Below are 7922 nucleotides of genomic sequence, written 5' to 3'. Positions count from 1 at the left end.
ACTCATAGCCAGCACCACCACCACCACACTCATAGCCACCACCACCACCACACTCATAGCCAGCACCACCACCACACTCATAGCCACCACCACCACACTCATAGCCACCACCACCACCACCACGCTCATAGCCAGCACCACCACCACACTCATAGCCACCACCACCACCACACTTACAGCAACCACCACCACCACACTCATAGCCACCACCACCACACTCATAGCAACCACCACCACACTCGTAGCCACCACCACCACCACACTCATAGCCAGCACCACCACCACCACACTCATAGCCAGCACCACCACCACACTCATAGCCACCACCACCACACTCATAGCCACCACCACCACCACCACGCTCATAGCCAGCACCACCACCACACTCATAGCCACCACCACCACACTCATAGCAACCACCATCACACTCATAGCCACCACCACCACCACACTCATAGCCACCACCACCACACTCATAGCCACCACCACCACACTCATAGCCAACACCACCACACTCATAGCCACCACCACCACACTCATAGCCACCACCTCCACCACCACCACCACACTCATAGCCACCACCACCACCACACTCATAGCCACCACCACCACACTCATAGCCACCACCACCACCACACTCATAGCCACCACCACCACCACACTCATAGCCACCACCACCACACTCATAGCCACCACCACCACCACACTCATAGCCACCACCACCACACTCATAGCCACCACCACCACACTCATAGCCAACACCACCACACTCATAGCCACCACCACCACACTCATAGCCACCACCTCCACCACCACCACCACCACACTCATAGCCACCACCACCACCACACTCATAGCCACCACCACCACCACACTCATAGCCACCACCACCGCACTCATAGCCACCACCACCACACTCATAGCCACCACCACACTCATAGCCACCACCACCACACTCATAGCCACCACCACCACCACACTCATAGCCACCACCACCACACTCATAGCCACCACCACCACACTCATAGCCACCACCACCACCACCACACTCATAGCCACCACCACCACACTCATAGCCACCACCACCACACTCATAGCCACCACCACCACACTCATAGCCACCACCACCACCACACTCATAGCCACCACCACCACACTCATAGCCACCACCACCACACTCAGCCACCACCACCACACTCATAGCCACCACCACCACACTCATAGCCACCACCACCACACTCATAGCCACCACCACCACACTCATAGCCACCACCACCACACTCATAGCCACCACCACCACACTCATAGCCAGCACCACCACACTCATAGCCACCACCACACTCATAGCCACCACCACCACACTCATAGCCACCACCACACTCATAGCCACCACCACCACACTCATAGCCACCACCACCATACTCATAGCCACCACCACCACACTCATAGCCACCACCACCACACTCATAGCCGCCACCACCACCACACTTACAGCAACCACCACCACCACACTCATAGCCACCACCACCACTCTCATAGCCACCACCACCACACTCATAGCCACCACCACCACCACACTCATAGCCACCACCACCACCACACTCATAGCCACCACCACCACACTCATAGCCACCACCACCACACTCATAGCCACCACACTCATAGCCACCACCACCACACTCATAGCCACCACCACCACACTCATAGCCACCACCACCACACTCATAGCCACCACCACCACACTTACAGCAACCACCACCACCACACTCATAGCCACCACCACACTCATAGCCACCACCACCACACTCATAGCCACCACCACACTCATAGCCACCACCACCACACTCATAGCCACCACCACACTCATAGCCACCACCACCACACCCATAGCCACCACCACCACCACACTCATAGCCACCACCACCACACTCATAGCCACCACCACCACCACACTCATAGCCACCACCACCACCACACTCATAGCCACCACCACCACACTCATAGCCACCACCACCACACTCATAGCCACCACACTCATAGCCACCACCACCACACTCATAGCCACCACCACCACACTCATAGCCACCACCACCACACTCATAGCCACCACCACCACACTTACAGCAACCACCACCACCACACTCATAGCCACCACCACACTCATAGCCACCACCACCACACTCATAGCCACCACCACCACACTCATAGCCACCACCACCACACTTACAGCAACCACCACCACCACACTCATAGCCACCACCACACTCATAGCCACCACCACCACACTCATAGCCACCACCACCACACTCATAGCCACCACCACCACCACACTCATAGCCACCACCACCACACTCATAACCACCACCACCACACTCATAGCCACCACCACACTCATAGCCACCACCACCACACTCATAGTCACCACCACCACCACACTCATAGCCACCACCACCACACTCATAACCACCACCACCACCACACTCATAGCCACCACCACCACACTCATAGCCACCACCACCACACTCATAGCCACCACCACCACCACACTCATAGCCACCACCACCACCACACTCATAGCCACCACCACCACCACACTCATAGCCACCACCACCACCACACTCATAGCCACCAGCACCACCATCACACTCATAGCCACCACCAACACACTCATAGCCACCACCACCACCACCACACTCATAGCCACCACCACCACACTCATAGCCACCACCACCACCACCACCACACTCATAGCCACCACCACCACACTCATAGCCACCACCACCACCACACTCATAGCCACCACCACACTCATAGCCACCATCACACTCATAGCCACCACCACCACACTCATAGCCACCACCACCACCACCACACTCATAGCCACCACCACCACACTCATAGCCAGCAACACCACCACCACACTCATAGCCACCACCACCACCACCACACTCATAGCCACCACCACCACCACCACACTCATAGCCAGCATCACCACCACACTCATAGCCACCACCACCACCACACTTACAGCAACCACCACCAGCACCACCACACTCATAGCCACCACCACCACCACACTCATAGCCAGCACCACCACCACCACACTCATAGCCACCACCACACTCATAGCCACCACCACCACACTCATAGCCACCACCACCACACTCATAGCCACCACCACCACACTCATAGCCACCACCACCACCACCACACTCATAGCCAGCACCACCACCACCACACTCATAGCCACCACCACCACCACACTCATAGCCACCACCACCACCACCACGACACTCATAGCCAGCACCACCACCACCACACTCATAGCCACAACCACCACCACACTCATAGCCACCACCACCACACTCATAGCCGCCACCACCACCACACTCATAGCCACCACCACCACACTCATAGCCGCCACCACCACCACACTCATAGCCACCACCACCACACTCATAGCCACCACCACCACCACACTCATAGCCACCACCACCACTACCACACTCATAGCCACCACCACCACCACCACACTCATAGCCACCACCACCACCACACTTATAGCCAGCACCACCACCACCACACTCATAGCCACCACCACCACCACCACCACACTCATAGCCACCACCACCACCACCACCACCACACTCATAGCCACCACCACCACCACCACACTCATAGCCACCACCACCACCACCACCACACTCATAGCCACCACCACCACCACACTCATAGCCACCACCACCACCACCACACTCATAGCCACCACCACCACCACCACCACCACACTCATAGTCATCATCACCACCACCACCACCACCACCACACTCATAGCCACCACCACCACCACACTCATAGCCACCACCACACTCATAGCCACCACCACCACTACCACACTCATAGCCACCACCACCACCACACTCATAGCCACCACCACCACCACACTCATAGCCAGCACCCCCACCACCACCACCACACTCATAGCCACCACCACCACCACCACCACCACCACACTCATAGCCACCACCACCACCACCACCACACTCATAGCCACCACCACCACCACCACCACCACACTCATAGCCACCACCACCACCACCACCACACTCATAGCCTCCACCACCACCACCACACTCATAGCCACCACCACACTCATAGTCATCACCACCACCACACTCATAGCCACCACCACCACCACCACACTCATAGTCATCACCACCACCACCACACTCATAGCCACCACCACCACCACCACCACCACACTCATAGTCATCACCACCACCACCACCACCACACTCATAGCCACCACCACCACCACCACACTCATAGTCATCACCACCACCAACACCACCACCACCAACACCACCACCACCACCACCAACACCACCACCACCACCAACACCACCACCACCACCAACACCACCACCACCACCAACACCACCACCACCACCACACTCATAGCCACCACCACCACCACACTCATAGCCACCACCACCACCACCACACTCATAGCCACCACCACCACCACCACCACACTCATAGTCATCACCACCACCAACACCACCACCAACACCACCACCACCACCAACACCACCACCAACACCACCACCAACACCACCACCACCAACACCACCACCACCACCAACACCACCACCACCAACACCACCACCACCAACACCACCACCACCACCACCAACACCACCAACACCACCACCACCATCACCACTATCACCACCACCAACACCACCACCAACACCACCACCACCAACACCACCACCACCACCACCACACTCATAGCCACCACCACCACCACCACACTCATAGTCATCACCACCACCAACACCACCACCACCAACACCACCACCACCACCAACACCACCACCAACACCACCACCAACACCACCACCACCACCAACACCACCACCACCACACTCATAGCCACCACCACCACCACACTCATAGCCACCACCACCACCACCACACTCATAGTCATCACCACCACCACCAACACCACCACCACCAACACCACCACCAACACCACCACCAACACCACCACCACCACCAACACCACCACCAACACCACCACCACCAACACCACCACCACCACCATCACCACTACCACCAACACCACCACCACCACCAACACCACCACCACCACCACCACCAAACTCATAGCCACCACCGGACCGTCAGATTACTTACGAGGATTACTCCAGGTGCGTTGTGCGCGTGTTAGATTACATTTGTAATAGATTACATCTGCGATGTTGGATTACTCACGTAATGGATTACATCTGTAATAGATTACATCTGCGATGATGGATTACTCACGTGATGGATTACATCTGTAATAGATTACATCCGCGATGATGGATTACATCTGTAATAGATTACATCTGTAATAGATTACATCCGCGATGATGGATTACTTACGTGATGGATTACATCTGTAATAGATTACATCTGTGATGATGGATTACATCTGTAATAGATTACATCCGCGATGATGGATTACATCTGTAATAGATTACATCTGTAATAGATTACATCTGTAATAGATTACATCTGCGATGATGGATTACTCACGTAATAGATTACATCTGTAATAGATTACATCCGCGATGATGGATTACTCACGTGATAGATTACATGTGTAGTAGATTACATCCGCGATGATGGATTACTCACGTAATGGATTACATCTCTAATAGATTACATCTGTAACAGATTACATCTGCGGTGGTGGATTACTCACGTGATGTGTTGCATCTGTAATAGATTACATCTGCGATGATGGATTACTCACGTGATGGATTACATCTATAATAGATTACATCTGTAACAGATTACATCTGCGGTGATGGATTACTCACGTGATGGATTACATCTGGAATAGATTACATTTGTAACAGATTACATCTGCGGTGATGGATTACTCACGTGATGGATTACATCTAATAGATTACATCTGTAATAGATTACATCTGTAACAGATTACATCTGCGGTGATACATTACTCACGTGATGGATTACATACGTGATGTGCTACATCTGTAACAGATTACATATGCGGTGATGGATTACTCACGTGATGTGTTACATCTGTAATAGATTACATCTGCGATGATGGATTACTCACGTGATGGATTACATCTGTAATAGATTACATCTGTGAGATATTACATCTGTAACAGATTACATCTGCGGTGATGGATTACTCACGTGATGGATTACATCTGTAATAGATTACATCTGTAATCGATTACATCTGTAACAGATTACATCTGCGGTGATGGATTACTCACGTGATGGATTACACACGTGATGTGCTACATCTGTAACAGATTACATCTGCGGTGATGGATTACTCGCGTGGATTACTCACGTGATGTGTTACATCTGTAACAGATTGCATCTGCGGTGATGGATTACTCACGTGATGGATTACTCACATGATGTGTTACATCTGTGAGAGATTACATCTGCGGTGATGGATTACTCACGTGATGTGTTACATCTGTGACAGATTACATCTGCGGTGATGGATTACTCACGTGATGTGTTACATCTGTGACAGATTACATCTGCGGTGATGGATTACTCACGTGATGTGCTACATCTGTAACAGATTACATCTGCGGTGATGGATTACTCGCGTGGATTACTCACGTGATGTGTTACATCTGTAACAGATTGCATCTGCGGTGATGGATTACTCACGTGATGGATTACTCACGTGATGTGTTACATCTGTGACAGATTACATCTGCGGTGATGGATTACTCACGTGATGTGTTACATCTGTGACAGATTACATCTGCGGTGATGGATTACTCACGTGATGTGTTACATCTGTGACAGATTACATCTGCGGTGATGGATTACTCACGTGATGTGTTACATCTGTGACAGATTACATCTGCGGTGATGGATTACTCGCGTGATGGATTACTCGCGTGATGGATTACTCGCGTGATGGATTACTCGCGTGATGGATTACTCACGTATTAAACGTCTGTGCTGAGAACGGTTCAATTCCTCGTCCTGAAATCTGTCCGTGAAAGTTGCAGCAGTGTGTAGTGTAGTGTATAGTGTAGTGTGTAGTGTTTAGTAGTGTAGTGTATAGTGTAGGGTGTAGTGTATAGTGTAGTGTATAGTGTAGGGTGTAGTGTATAGTGTAATGTATAGTGTAGGGTGTAGTGTGGTGTATAGTGTAGGGTGTAGTGTGGTGTGTAGTGTATAGTGTAGGGTGTAGTGTATAGTGTTTAGTGTAGGGTGTAGTGTATAGTGTTTAGTGTAGGGTGTAGTGTATAGTGTTTAGTGTAGGGTGTAGGGTGTAGTGTATAGTGTAGTATAGTGTGTAGTGTAGTATATAGTGTAGTGTGTAGTGTATAGTGCAGTGTATATGGTATAGTGTGTAGTGTATAGTGTAAGGTGTAGTGTATAGTGTAGTGTGTAGTGGTGTATAGTGTAGTGTGTAGTGTATAGTGTATAGTGTAGCGTGTAGTGTATAGTGTAGTGTAGTGTGTAGTGTATAGTGTGTAGTGTAGTGTATAGTGTAGTGTGTAGTGTAGTTTATAGTGTAGTGTATAGTGTAGTATATAATGTAGTGTATAGTGTAGTGTTTAGTAGTGTATAGTGTAGTGTATAGTGTAGTGTGTAGTGTATAGTGTGTAGTGTACAGTGTAGTGTATAGTGTAGTGTATAGTGTAGTGTGTAGTGTATAGTGTAGGGTGTAGTGTATAGTGTAGTGTACAGTGGCAGTCACGTGGTTTCACCGCCTTCTCTGTCCCTGCACTGCCACGTGAATCGATTTGAGGGTCACCACAACAACAACAATATTTATATCGGCTGGGCCCGGGCATAGATGAAGGGGTTTTTCTGTTATCTGTCTGGGATGCATTGCTGGTACTACTACCACT

General features: G+C 51.5%; 1 long non-coding RNA gene across 1 annotated transcript; it reads right to left on the bottom strand.

The window, feature by feature from the left end:
• Nucleotides 1-359: 359 nt before the first annotated feature.
• Nucleotides 360-1164, bottom strand: LOC142922909 (uncharacterized). The gene is made up of 3 exons (XR_012940410.1): nt 970-1164; nt 583-804; nt 360-549 (listed from the first exon to the last, which is right to left on the bottom strand). It is a non-coding gene; the product is annotated as an uncharacterized LOC142922909 (long non-coding RNA).
• Between the last annotated feature and the right edge of the window lie 6758 nt (nt 1165-7922).

This window comes from Petromyzon marinus, unplaced genomic scaffold (assembly GCF_048934315.1).
Source record: "Petromyzon marinus isolate PM22_M1 ecotype Great Lakes invasive population unplaced genomic scaffold, UKy_Petmar_22M1.pri1.0 PM_Scaffold_208, whole genome shotgun sequence".
NCBI classification, from domain to species: Eukaryota; Metazoa; Chordata; class Hyperoartia; order Petromyzontiformes; family Petromyzontidae; genus Petromyzon; species Petromyzon marinus.
Note: the sequence above shows the minus strand (reverse complement) of the source record. Positions and strands in the feature narration are given on the sequence as shown.